Below are 14,937 nucleotides of genomic sequence, written 5' to 3'. Positions count from 1 at the left end.
CCACGGGCAGTCAGGGCAGGTGCCTGTTTGGTAACATCGTCAATGCTCCTGGTGGGCTTGTCCACACCTGGAAGGCATGGTTGCTTGGGGTGTCCCCTCTGACCTCTGTGCCTAAGGCACCTCAGCTCGGGCAGCTGGGAGGCCCCCCATGAGGCTCCCGGTCCACAAGCCCACCCTCAGCAGCCTGCGCCTCGAGGCACTCCCACTCCCCTTCCCTGGGTATTGATCCGCATCCACCTTTGCTCCAGGGTCTCTCCTGGAGGAGCCCGAGGGGCCGGGGCCCTGTGGAATGCTGCACTTCAAGAGTCACAGCCCCCAGCGAACTGGCTGCATTGCTCCCAGCTGCCTCCCACCTTGGGGCAATTTATGGGGTCACAAACCACCTCAAGGGTGCAATTCCTTGCCCTGGTGCCAATTGGCCCCCAAAGTGCTTTACAACCTGCTTGTAGCACCAAGAAAGGGAGCAGCCCCTGGACAGCCCTTAGCCCCTGTGGCCCCGCCATTTGGCCCCCAGACCGGGGCAACCAGGGTAGCCCTGGTCCAGCCACCTGGAGCCCCAGCTCGGCCGGGCCACGGTGGCCCTTCCTCCTGCCCAGCTTTTCTGGCGGTGTTGACAGAAATCACCTACGGTCATTTTTGAAGTAAAGCCATCCAAGTGCCTGGCCCCCCAGAAGGATGGGAGCGAGAATCCCACCTCTCCGTGTAACACCACTGACCTCTCTGTGCTTCAGGTCCTTTAGGTGTGAAAGGGGGGGTCATAAAAGCTAGTTTCAAAATTGTTGTGAGGATTAAATTAGATGACAGATGTCAGGGACTCAGTGAATGGTTATGATTTTATTAACATGAAAGTGGAAATTACCCAGAATCTCACCTTCAAAAGATAAGCCTGCTACGATTTGGAGTCTCTCCTTGGGGCCTTTTGCTTTCTTCTTCTTGTTATTGTGGAAAATAGCATACATACTAAAAAGTGCATAAAAGACAAAGTAGAGTTTCACTAATAGTTTTTTAAATTGAAGTGTAGTTGATTTACAATGTTGTGTTAGTTTCTGATGTACAGCAAAGTGATTCAGTAATACATTATATATATATATATATATATATATATATATATATATATACACACACACATATACATACATATATTCTTTTTCATATTCTTTTCCATTATGGTCTATTACAGGATATTGAATGTAGTTCCCTGGGCTATACAGTAGGACCTTGTCGTTTATCTGTTTTATATACCGTAGTTTATATCTGCCAATCCCAAACTCCTAATTTATCCCTCCCCCACCTTACACCCCAATGTTCACAGCAGCACTATTTACAATAGCCAAGACATGGAAGCAACCTAAGTGTCCATCAACAGATGAATGGGATAAAGAAGATGTGGTACATATATACAATGGAATATTACTCTGCTGTAAAAACGAATGAAATGATGCCATTTGCAGCGACATGCATGGACCTAGAGATTGTCACAGTAAGTGAAGTAAGTCAGAAAGAGAAAGATAAATACCATATGATATCACTTATATGTGGAATCTAAAATACCACATAAATGAACTTATCTATGAAACAGACTCACTAACAATTTTAAGGCAAAGACCCACAGAACCGACACCCAGGCAAGAGGCAGACCCTTGGCACCCAGAAACCTCCCTCCTGACCCCCGGCAGCCCCAGCCCAGACTCCTCTCCCCGACGTAACCACTCTTCTGCTTTTGCCATAATAACTTCCTTGCTGTAAGCTGGACACACCCCTTAAGGCCAGCTGCCCTGTGCTCTGCCTTCTCCCTCTTTGTTACGTTTGTGAGTTTTGCTCCTGTGGCCCCATGAACTTGCAGTCATTCATCCTCCTTTGCTGTGTAACATGCCACGGTGTGACTGTGCTACACTCCATTCATCCGTCTCCCTGTAGAGAGACATCTGGACCATTTCAGGCTGCAGCTATAGGAATGTAGCTGCTCAGAAGGGACAGTGGGAGGGCGATGGTGCCGGGCAGTGGGACTGCGGGTTGTAGCGCACTTGGAGCTTCCACACTACTGAATGATGCCAACTGGTTTTTCTTTTTTTCCTTCTTCCTTTTTTTTTGGCCGCGCCTTGCGGCATGCAGGATCTTAGGTCCCTGACAGGGATGGAACCCGTGCCCCCTGCAGTGGAAGCGCAGAGTCTTAACCACTGGACCGCCAGGGAAGTCCCGCCAACTGTTTTTTAAGTCAACGTTTTGCTCTGCATCTATATAGAGACTTTTGAAAAGTGGCCGTGGGGTCAGTGTGTGCCCACACAAAACCAAAGGCTCCCCTATAAGTGCTTGTGTGTGCAGAGAACATTTCAGAAAGGCGACGTCTCTGTCAAAATCTGTTAGCAGTCAGACTGCTGGGCGTGGGAGGGGAACTACGTTTATGCTTCATCTTACGCCCTCTCTATTGTTTAATTATGCTCCCACGGGCATGTTTGCTTTATAATCAGAACGGGCTCATATGCGGGTGTCGTTCGGAAGCCTGGGATTATTAAGTGCCGTGGCCTTCTGCAAACCCACCTTGCTCCCGACTGGCAGGGCTGCCCATGCTGTGAGGTCCAAACCATCCCCAGGGGTTGGACATTGAGGTTGGTTTCCATTTCTTACGATGGTGAACAACACTAGAACAAATGTACCCGAATATCCATTTTTACCCATTTCTATGATCTTTCCCTCCCTTCTAACCAGGTCTTTAAAAAAACATTATAAAAGTAGTGCATGGTCTTTAGAGAAAATTTGGGAATCGGTAAAAACGAAAGAGAAGAGGGCAGACAGAGCCCACCGCCAGCCTCCCCCACCCAGTGCCGGTGCTACCGGACTATTTCCTCTGGTTTTTTTCCCTGCCATGCTGGGCTTGCGTTTGCCCTGAGTTGGAAGCCCCCATACATGCACTTCTGCAATGAGGGTCGGCGTTTGGGGTCACACAGTCTTCCCTCGGCTGCTTAGAACCCAGGCACAGGTGGAAAGCAAGGCCATCATCTTACTGCTTCTCTCCTGGCCAGAGACAGGCCAGTGGTTGTGTTGTCTCTGACAGCCCGCTCGACCCATGCTCCGAACCCCCAGCTTCTTCAAACCTTACGTGGGAGAACTGGGGTGGGGGGCACGCAGAGTGAAAGTGGTCCACCCGTGGCGTCTCAGAACGTTGGGCTAGCCTGTAGCTGGTAAATTTCCCTTTGCCCACCTTCACTGCCCCACCCCATCCCTGACTTCATTCATGCCACAAATATCTCCTAAGCAGCTACGATGTGCCAAGGGGATGCTAGGTGCTGCAGAAACAGCAATATTCGGGTGGACGGGGGCCCTGCGCTCGTGAGCCATGAGCAGGGGAAGCATACTGAGTAAATGAACGCACTAATAAAGAAGTCACGTTGTGTCGTGTTTTGTTGGGGTAGAAGGTCTTCTGGCGTCTGTTCTCTCCCCCACCCCACCCCTGTGCTTGAGCACGGTCATCCAGATAGCGCTGCCATATTGCATCACCCCGGGATCTGTGGAGTTGTGCAGTGCACAACCTGGGCCACTGTGCATGGTGGCCTTGTGCCAGGGCCCCCGACTCACAGAGACCAGGAAGCTGGTAAACAAAGCCTCCTAAGGCCTGGGTGTCTTTCCAATCCTCCCTTCCTAGAAATATCTGCATAATGGAAGAAGCCCTTAGGGAGGGCAATGCTTTTTCTCCAACTGCCTGGTTGGGATGCCGGGAGACAGAACCAGAAAATAGCAGCACCCACTGTGTGCCAAGCACTGTGTACAGTGTTTCCAGGCATCATTTCATTTCCTGTTCAGAGCAGCCCTGATTCCCAATGAGGACGGTGAAGCTCAGGGAGGCGGGGGAGTATCCCGAAGCAGGTCAATGTCAGACCCTGGAGCACCTGGGCTTTGCCGACCTTGGAGTAAACCGGCCCCTGAACTGTAAAGGGGGTGCGCCCTCCCCATTTGGAAGAGCCACAGGTGGCAGCCCCCAATTTGTTCCCTGCCCATTAACAGCCCCGACCTCTGAACCACACTGGGCGTCAAGGAATTAGAGCAGAGATATGCCACCTTTTGGGAGCTGACACCCCTCTTCTTATTTAATTCCTCCCCGCCTCCCTCAGCCTCTCCAAGTGTCAGTTGGCAAGCATCTGTCCCGTAAATCAAAGCACTCCCGACTTGCTGGGTGTGACAGGTCTCCGAGAATTTCATGGAGCCCTTTGGAGGAGGCATCGTTGTGAACCGCGAAAGCATTTGACAAAGTTAAAAGCGTCCCGGAGAGCCTGGCTCTGGGGGAGCTCAGAGCCTCGGGCAGGCGCAGATTCCATCCAGAAAGGGCAGCTCCTCTGACCCTCTAAGGAAACCTGGGGAAGGTTCCGGCTGGTGGGGCCAGAGCAGCAAGGCCATTGTGCTGGAGCCCAGGGATTGTTTGGGAGGAAGGCGACACTTGGGGACGTGTAAGACAGCGCCGTCTGCACACCTTTGACCACTGAAGCCGCACGGACGTCCCCGCATGTGGTCACTCACTGTCGACTGATCGGAGTCACTCAACCACGCCACGGGAATCCTTTGTCTGCCGGCCCGAGTGACCATCTCAGAAACAGCCGATTCAATAGCTTCTGTGTTGCGATTATAGAGAAGATCCATTTCCAGTGTAGAAAACGTAGGGAAAAGCAGAGACATATGCAAATAGAAATACAATGGGTGGATTATTTCTTTTAATGGACCTCGATGCATGTTCTTGTTCTTTTTTGTTTTTCCTTCTGGCTTTTACAGAAGCAGGATGTTGCTGTGCACCCAGCCGATGCCCTGCTCTGCGCACTCAGCATCCCACGGTGGCGATCTCAGCTGGGGGCTCCCTCGCTCACCTAACTGCTGCCTTAGCACTGAGCACGTAGCTTTCCCCGCTGTTTCAGACTCATGGATTCTCTCCCCAGGCCTCGCCTGCTACGGGAAGCCCAGGCCCAGCTTCCAGTCATGGGGTTTGGCCTGGTGGGACTACCCAGTGGTGTGCTGGGGCCAAGGGTGGAGGGGGTCTGGGGAGGGTGCATTTTGAACCTGCCAGGCCAGAGGGAAGGCAGGCCAATGAGCCCATCGGCCCCCAGGGTGCCTGGAGGGGAGCCCCTTAGTGAACTAGTGTCGAGAAGCATCGCTGGCCCTCCGCCGGGACGATCAGCCTCCGGTCTTGGGGGCGTCTCTGCTGGCTCTCTCCATGTCTTCTCCAGAAGACCCCCTTGACCAACCCCCGCTGCACGCACACGGGTGTGTGTGGCCCCTGTCTCTGCTGGAGGACACTCTGAGACCAGCCACCCACTGCCTGTCTCTCGGGACAAGGGAGGAGCCATCTCGGTTGGGGGTCATTGTGCTGTAGTGGGACAGTTGGGACAGCATTGACCAAGGGGCCTGCTGATGGGGGGCTGAATGGTGTCCCCCAAGCGAATGTCCAGCTGGAAGCTGTGGATGTGAACTTATTTAGAAAAAGGGTCTTTGCAGGTGTAATTAAAGATCTTGAAATGAGATCATCCTGGATTATCCAGGTGGGCCCTAAATCCAGGGACAAGTGTCCTTACAGGAGAGAGGCAGAGGGACATTTGAGACAGAGAAAAGAGGAGACAGAAGCCACGTGAGGATAAAGGCAGAGGCCGGAGAAAGGCAGCCACAGGCCCAGGGATGCCTGGAGCCCCCAAAGCTAGAAGAGGTAGGAAGGACCCTCCCTCAGACTCTCGGGAAGGAGCCAGCCCTGCTCACATCTGGATCTGGGGCTTCTGGGCCCCAGACGGTGGGAGAACAGACTTGTGTGTGTAAGCCGCCCACTTTGTGGTCATTTGTTACGGGTGCCCCAGGACACTGATGCGGAGTCCCGGGCTGTTGCTTGGAAGTGGCATGGCCCCGGCAGGGGTACCTGTGTCCTCGAGTAAGGGTGGGGACCCGGGGTCTCGGTAGAGCCTGGCACGGCAGAGGTGCCTGGAAATGGCCGTTGGGGGCTGCAGCGACTTGTAGGCAAAGAGGACGGGAGGCCAAGGGCCACCCCTCGGAAACGTCTCGTGTGACCTGGTAGGAGGCAGGCTGCCGCTTAGCTGCATTCAGGTCCGGAGCAGCCCTGGACGGGGCTTTGGAAAAAGGCCCCTTCTTGTCGCAGCCTAAGTGCAGCAAAAGGTCGGGATTGGGGCCGACGGGACCAGCCCTCCAAACGTGCCCAGTGCCTGCATCCCAGCCCGGCCCGCCCTGGGGCCCTGGGAGCCACCAGCAGCCCCTCCGTTCTCACGCATCCACTGCAGCTGAGTCTTGTCCCATTTCCTAGATGGGGAAACCAGGTCCAGTGCCGGTCCCCAGCACACAGCGGGAGCCTTTGGAAGGAATCTCCAACCCCCTTGATCTGTGGTATGTGCAGCCAGAAACCCTAGCCAGAACTGAGCTGGGAGCATCTGTTTAAATGCCTCAAAACAGAAATACCTCTGGTCTCTGCTGACCTGCCAGAAACGCAGGGCTGGACGCCTGGGAGCTGAGGACGCCGCTCTCGTCCGTCCTCCTCCCCACCCGCCTCCCTCTCTCCTCTTTCACTTAACAGACGTTTATCAGGCCAGGTACATGCCAGGGCCATGCTGGGCCCTGGGGATACGGTACTGACCAAGATCTCCACAGCCCCACCATGGAGCTTATAGATGCTGGACAGAGGGAAATACAGAACCAATGGCAGAAACCATCATTTGATGACGATTATGGTAAGTTCTGTAAAGGAGGCAAGGGTCCCTTCTGAGCTTCATTTCCTCGGCTGTGAATGGGGACGGCACCCTCAGGGCTGCCATGGCCAGAGCCACAGGCCACAGGCGCACGCCCACACGAGCACACGCACACGCTCACACACGAGCACACGCACTCATGCACACACACACACACGTGCACGTTCACGGGTACGCACATGGCACATGCATGCACGCAGCGCCTGACCCAGAGCCGGCACTCCGCTCCACGGTGACTACCATCAGTAATAAACGGTGCAGAATGTTCTGGAACGCTCGGCCCAAGTTGGACTTCTCACCATCTTCTGATTCCTAAAACGGCTGTTCCCTGTGCCCTGGGCTGGGGTTTGCTTCTCAGGTAACACTTCAAGGAGGAGGCTGACACCCCCATATGGAACGAGACCCAGCCCCCAAGTTTGTAAACATGATCTCCCACTTTTAAAAATGGCATTGCTTATGACCGAAAGGAAGCTACCGATTGAGGAGAGAACTGAGCCACTGTCTGCTGGCAGGGAGGGGGTGGGGGAAGAGCTTCTGAGGGACTGGAGAGCTTTTGGGGTCATTCCCTAGGGAACGGTTGCCTTGGAAGATATATCCTGTGACATCAGGGAGACAACGTGACTCCCGTTTATCCAGGAGACACGCCCCTGGAAGGCCCAAAATAGCCCGACTTCTCTACACCCTACTTGGTGCTGCGCTGTGGCACCGTGGGTCGGCCCCACGGCCTCCCGGGCCTCAGTTTCCTGCTCTGGAAAATGTGGTGATGACAGCGATCTTGATGAACCCACGGTGCTCTTGCTGTGCTTCAACAGGAACAAATCTGGGAACCTGGTTTGGGGCTGGAAATCCCTCCCGATGTACCAGCCACTGGCTCTACGATAAGCCACGAGTGGGTACCAGGCAGGTGGGTGGGGCTTTCTCCTCTATTTTTTTTTTTTGCATTTTATTTATTTTTTATACAGCAGGTTCTTATTAGTTAACTATTTTACACATATTAGTATATATATGTCTATTTTTTATTTTGAAAAATTCCAAACCTCCAGAGAAGTTTCCAGAACAGCATAAGAAATCCCCATACTCCCTTCCCCCGCATCACCAACATTTGCCACGTTTGCATCCTTACTCTCTCCTACATACGTGTTTTTCTGAATCATTTGAAAGTTGTGGATATGACAGTTTTATTTCTAAATACTTCACAAGCAAGGACATTTTCTACAGAACCACGAGACAAGGAGAAACCCAGGAAATTTAACCACCACAGACTGTTAACCAGCAGACAGTCTGCATTTACATTTCTCCAAGGGTTCCGGTAATGTCCTTTATAGTGGTTTACTTTCTCTTGACATTTTTTTTTCAGATTTAAAAAAATTTTTTTATTTCTAAAACCTTTTATTTTCTATTGGAGTATAGTTGACTTGCAATGTTGTGTTAGCTTCAGGTGTACAGCAAAGAGATTTATTTATACATATACATATATCCATTCTTTTTCAGATTCTTTTCCCATGTAGCTTATTACAGAGTATTGAGTAGAGTTCCCTGTGCTATACAGTAGGTCCTTGACGATCATCTATTTGATCAATATATATAGTAGTGTGTATCTGTTAATCCCAAACTCCTAATTTATACCCCCCTTTCCCCTTTGGTAACCATCAGTTTGTTTTCTAAATCTGTGAGTCTTTTGTAAATAAGTTCATTTGTATCTTTTTTTTTTTTTTGGCTGTGCAGCGCAGCTTGCAGGATTTTAGTTCCCTGATCAGGGATTGAACCCGGGCCCTGGAAGTGAAAGCACCAAGCCCTAACCCCTGGACCGCCAGGGAATTCCCTCATTTGTATCATTTTTTAGATTCTACATCTAAGTGATATCATATGATATTTGTCTTTCTCTTTCTGACTTACTTCACTTAGTATGATAATCTCTAGGTCCATCCATGTTGCTGCAAATAGCATTATTTCATTTTTCATGGCTGAGTAATATTCCACTATGTATATATAATACATACCACATCTTTATCCATTCATCTGTCGATGGACACTTAGGTTGCTTCCATGACCTGGCTATTGTAAATAGTGCTGCTATGAACATTGGGGTGCATGTATCTTTTGGAAGTATGGTTTTCTCTGGATATATGATTGGGCAGGTGTTTTTAATAAGGGACTTCCAGAGTGTAGGGGGGTTTCTTTTTCAAAAGACTTTATCACAAATCCAATGTTGCACTGGACTGTGCGTGTGTATGTGTGTGTGTGTTTTGGGACGGAAGGAATGTCGTTACTATAGAGTGTGTTCCTGTCCCCGCTCTGCTGCCCACAGGCTGGATGTCTTTGGGCCCATCCTTTCCCCTCCCTGGTTCTTATTTTGTTCATTTAGGAATGAGGGGCTTCTAGGAAATCGTCTTTGCAGGTCCTGTCCAGCCCCAGAATTCTGAGCCCATCCATTTCAAATGAGCTGGAACAGCGCGTTCAATGTCCATAGAAGCTTAGCCTCGGGGAACATCTACCTGTCCTTCCTGACGGTCTCTGCCCGGGCCAGGTGGGATGAGACCGCCCCTGAGCCCTGCTCCCTGGGTGACCTAATCCGGTTCCTTTCCCGGAAGCTGCTCGCCATTCCCATACGCATCAGCAGGTCTTTACTGCCAGCCTGGCTTTGAGCCTCAGTCTCTCATCTGTCAAATGGGTCAACAGCTGGCTCTCAGTGCTGCTGCAGGAATTCTGTGTGATAACGGCCTTGACTGCAGAGCAGAGACGAGGTCTTACACGTGAGCTGAGGCAAAGGAACCGGATCTGATCGTGGGTGAAAGTCGCTGCCCCTCCTCCCCCAATGCTGGTGGGTTTTTCTCTTTATCAACTTCACTCCAAGAGGAATTCCAGCATTCCGAGGGTCACGATGAAAATGACAGCGGGCATCTCAGAGTCCAGCAGTGCTCCCTGAAATGTAATTACGGTACAGGGGGCTATCCTGTTCCAGACTTCTGGAGAAGTTCTCATTTATGCTCCCTGGCTGGCCCAAAGCATCCTGCAACTGAAATGTCAACCACACCCGCGCGGGGCCTCCCTGCCTGCATCTCCGGATGCCTCAAGTACACCCCCCAGCTGCGGGCGAGGAGCCCTGCCTCTGGGGAACCATAGGGCAGGCAGAGGCTCTGGCACATGAGGTCTGACCCATCAGAAGTGCTCAGAAAGGTTGGCAGATCAACAAAAAATCAATACGGTAATGAAAGCCAGGGAAGGGTGGAAGGAAGGATGGATGGAATGAACAAGGAAAGGATAGACAAACCGTCGAACCCAGTGAATTCGCGGCCACATCAACACCTCCTGGTTCCTTTAAATGATCCGCGCAATATTTCTTGACCACCCACTACGTGTCAGGATCTGCACGAGGCGCTGAGGGCTCGGCTGTCAACTGTGCAGACGCATCCCCCACCTCCGCGGAGATGTGTCCAGGAGGAGACAGATGACAGAGCAATAATGGCACCAAGAAATAACAGCCAGGTGTGACTGAACCAGGGCTGCTCTGAAGCAGGGTGGGAGGAGGAACCTCTCTTGCTGTATTATAGGGAATCAACCCAGGGGCTCAGATGACCACTCTAGGAAAATACCCAGGCAGGTGATGGGGCTGAGAAATCGGAAGGCAGGGTCCTGGCCCCGGCTGAGCCTCTGAATTTGGGCAAGCCTCTCAACTTTCTGAGAGAGTCTGTTTTGGTTTTCCCTTCTTTCCTTCTTCTTCTTCTTCTTCTTTTTTAAATATAGTGCAATAATTAAGAGTTTTATGACTTGAATTCAGACAGAACTGGATTCAAACCCAAATTTTGCTTTTATTAGCTTTGTGCCTCTGGGCAGAGTACAGTTTCTGAGCCTCACTTTCTGCATCTTTAAAATGGGTGCTGGGACTTCATTGGCGGTCCACTGGTTAGGACTCCGCACTTCCACTGCAGGGGGAGTGGGTATGATCCCTGGTCAGGGAACTAAGATCCCGCATGCCCCAAGGCACAGACAAATAAATAAATAAAAATAAAATAAAATAAAATGGGTGCTGTGTATTCACAAACGCCAAGCCATGGAAGCGACCTAAGTGTCAATTGACAGATAAATGGGTAAAGAAGATGTGAGATATATATATTATATATACACAATGGAATATTACTCAGCCATGAAAAATGACAGAATGCCATTTGCAGCAACATGGATGGACCTAGAGATTATCATACTAAGTGAAGTAAGTCAGAAAGAGAAAGACAAATATCATATGATATCACTTATATGCGGAATCTAAAAAAATGATACAAATGAACTTGTTAACAAAACAGAAACAGACTTACAGGCATAGAAAAGAAACTTATGGTTAGTTTGGGGAGGAGGTGGGAGATAGGGATAAATTAGGAGTTTGGGATTAACATATACACACTACTATATATAAAATAGATAAATCAATAAGGACCTACTGCATAGCACAGGGAACTCTATTCAGTACTCTGTAATAACCTATATGGGAAAAGAATCTGAAAAAGAATGGATATATGTATAACTGAATCACTTTGCTGTATACCTGAAACTAACACAACATTGTAAATCAACTATACTTCAATAAAAATATAATTGGTGCCGTGAAAATTAAATGTAAAAACATAAAGTGCCTAGCACACTTCTTGGCACGTACTAAGGGCTTAACAAGTGTCAGCCATCCCCATCCCCATCCCCATCCCCATGCCCATGCCCATGCCCATCCCCATCCTCATCCCCATCATCATCATCATGACCAGCACAGCGTCTGGTATATAACAGGCATACAGCAAACTGAGCCCACTTTGTGTATCAAGTTTGAAGAATAGTCAATTGGTGGAGGCTGGGTTGGCAATCACAGGTCTGGGGTCCCAGTACTTTCCAATTTCAATATTTTAATTTTATCTGAAGGACATCACTACCAGCACAGTTAATGTTTTCTCATCAAGCTACTTTTTGTTTTCTTTCACTGGGTCACATTTACGCCACTGCTGCATTCTTACATCGCTACACTGATGGGTCCAAATCTCTTCCGTTGGAACATATTTCTGTTTTGATGATGGAGGCAGTGGGAAAACAGAATTCATGGGCAGGAATCAATCCCAGGAAAAAGTTGCCAGTTCCTATCATCACAAATGACAAAAGTCAGGCACAGGGCTTCCCTGGTGGCGCAGTGGTTGAGAATCTGCCTGCTAATGCAGGGGACACGGGTTCGAGCCCTGGTCTGGGAAGATCCCACATGCCACGGAGCAGCTGGACCCGTGAGCCACAACTACTGAGCCTGCGCGTCTGGAGCCTGTGCCCCGCAACGGGAGGGGCCGCGATAGTGAAAAGGCCCGCGCACCGCAATGAAGAGCGGTCCCCGCACCGCGATGAAGAGTGGCCCCCGCTTGCCGCAACTAGAGAAAGCCCTCGCACGAACCGAAGACCCAAACACAAACAAAAATAAATAAATAAATAATAAAGTAGCTATTAAAAAAAAAAAAAAAATCCCCTCGAAAAATAGTATTAAAAAAAAAAAAAAAAAAAAAAAAAAGTCAGGCACAACCACACCCAGGCCCCGCCCGATGGGGGTGGGGGAGGAGCTGGCCAACTGCGGGGGTGGGGGGGGTCTCAGGCCCTGGGGGGGTCGGTGGGGTGGGTGTCTGAATCAACAGCAAGAGAGGCTGCCGGTCCCAGCTGCTGTGCCATCTGGGTGATGGCTGGTGGTGGCCGTGACTTAAACACCATGTCAGACTCGCCCGATGATGTGTGGAGGAAGCTGTACCTCCCTCAGTGTAGACAGGACAGGGTAGTTCCCGAATTCCAGGAGAACGCCGCTCCAGCCTGCCCTGATCTAGTGGCCTCACGCTGATGGAACGCACATGGGAAGAGAGACCACGGGCCCAGTAACTCCCTTTCCGAGAGTGGGCAGATGTGAGATGTGCCTCCACAGATGTCCTCCCCTGGTTGATGTGGATGGGGAAACTGGAAACAAGATAAATATATAGCAACAGGGGACAGACTGCATACCCCATATCCCATGGTACACCACTCAGATCTGCTGGCACCGAGAGAGGCCGCCTGCAGGATATTTAATGCCACGGGAAATGTTTACAGTAAGTGGGGCAACAGGAGGATACAATTCAAATACTTAAAAACATATATATGGGGCTTCTCTGGTGGCGCAGTGGTTGAGAATCTGCCTGCCAATGCAGGGGACACGGGTTCGAGCCCTGGTCTGGGAAGATCCCACATGCCGCGGAGCAACTAGGCCCATGAGCCACAATTACTGAGCCTGCGCGTCTGAGCCTGTGCTTCACAACAAGAGAGGCTGCAATAGTGAGAGGCACGCGCATCGCGATGAAGAGTGGCCCCCGCTTGCCGCAGCTAGAGAAAGCCCTCGCACAGAAACGAAGACCCAACACAACCATAAATAAATAAAAACAAAACAAAACAAAAAAACATATATATGAACACACTTTCAAAAGTCTGAGGAAGAGATTCACCCAAATAGAAACAGCAACTCATAATGCAGTCGTGATATTCCAGGTTTCAGAATTGTCCTTTGTGCTTTCCTGTATTTTCCAAATTTTCAACCAGGAACAAGGACGACTTTTGCACTGAAAGTGTTCAAAATCAACTTTACTGAGGCATAATTTACAATAAAATGCCGCCTAATTTCAAGGGCACCGTTCAAGGAGTTTGGACAAATGTCATTGCCTGTTATTCACAGCAATCAAGAAAAAGAACATTCCTATCATCCCAGAAAGCATCCTCTGGGCCTTTCCAGTAGACCCCCACCCCCTCTCCCGCCTTGGGCAACCACCGGCCAGGTTTTGTCACCGTAGGTTAGACTGGTCTTTTCTTTAATGTTACCATTACATTTTTTTTTGGATTTTTAAAATAATATTTTAATTTCAATTCTTCAGTACCATTACATTTTAAAATAAATAATAGGGACTTCCCTGGTGGCACAATGGTTAAGAATCCACCTGCCAATTCAGGGGACACGGGTTCAATCCCTGGTCGGGGAAGATCTAAGCCCGTGCGCCACAACTACCGAGCCCGCGTGCCACAACTACCGAGCCCATGTGCCACAACTCCTGAAGCCTGCGCACCTAGAGCCCGTGCTCCGCAACAAGAGAAGCCACCACGATGATCAGCCCACGCACCGCAACGAAGAGCAGCCCCCGCTCGCCGCAACTAGAGAAAGCCTGCGCGCATCAGCGAAGACCCAACACAGTCCCCCAAAATAATTAATTAATTAATTTAAAAATAAAAATAAAATAAAATAAATAATAAATGTAGTAAATATAGCCCGTCTGTTATACACCTACATTTGCCAGGCAGTCTCTGTGTAAATATGGATCCCGTGTTTGATAGAGATATCTTTTATCTCTAATGTGAGTTAATTCTCACATGAACTCTTTTGGAGTTTAAAAACTTTCCTTTTTCTGTTTCACAAATAAGAAAACTGAGGCTCAGAGAAGACTTCCCTTTTCTAGGCTAGCAGGATGCCCTGTTTTTAGAATAATGATGTTAATAGGGGAAAAAAAGGGCTTTGGTGAAGCAGAACGCTTTGGGGGAAAGGATGCATGTTCTAGTAGATTCTAGCAAAAATATGAGGCTGAGATTCAGGTGCCCCCCCCCCACCCCGAGTTCCAGTCTTGGCGAGGCCAAGAACTCTCTGTGTGGCTTGTCGTCCCCCCGCCCGCCACCCCCATCCAAGTCTTCACCATCCTTTCTGTCCCCAAAGTTCTTATTTTTTTCTGATGAAGATTTTTACCAACACCCAGAAGTTTCTGTAATTACAAAGTACTTCTCAACTAAGGGGCGGGGGCGGGGGATTTGGGATGGGCACAGAGAAGTGCTTGTGTATTTAAGAAGGCACTTTTGACATTGTAACGTAAATTTCTAACTGTAAAGTGAAAAGAAAAGGGATTACTTCCACAATGCAAAGCCTGGAAGTCAAGCTAAAGAGATTTTCTTAGCTGTTGGGATGTGGGTTTAGAAACAATGGAAACTGACCACGATCAGAACACCACCAACAAGCTCAGATGCAGGAGGGAGACCCCCGGAGAAGGGTTTAGGGCAGTTAAAAAAGATCCCAGCTAACATCAGATCCAGAACAAAGCCGCCACGCCAAGCCCTTCTGGCCATCTGGGCCTGAGACCCCTGGGGCCCTGCGTGGGTTGAGAGAGTGTGGGGATGATTGGACCTTGCTTGCATTGCCCGCTCC

This window comes from Balaenoptera ricei, chromosome 8 (assembly GCF_028023285.1).
Source record: "Balaenoptera ricei isolate mBalRic1 chromosome 8, mBalRic1.hap2, whole genome shotgun sequence".
Classification (NCBI taxonomy): domain Eukaryota; kingdom Metazoa; phylum Chordata; class Mammalia; order Artiodactyla; family Balaenopteridae; genus Balaenoptera; species Balaenoptera ricei.
Note: the sequence above shows the minus strand (reverse complement) of the source record.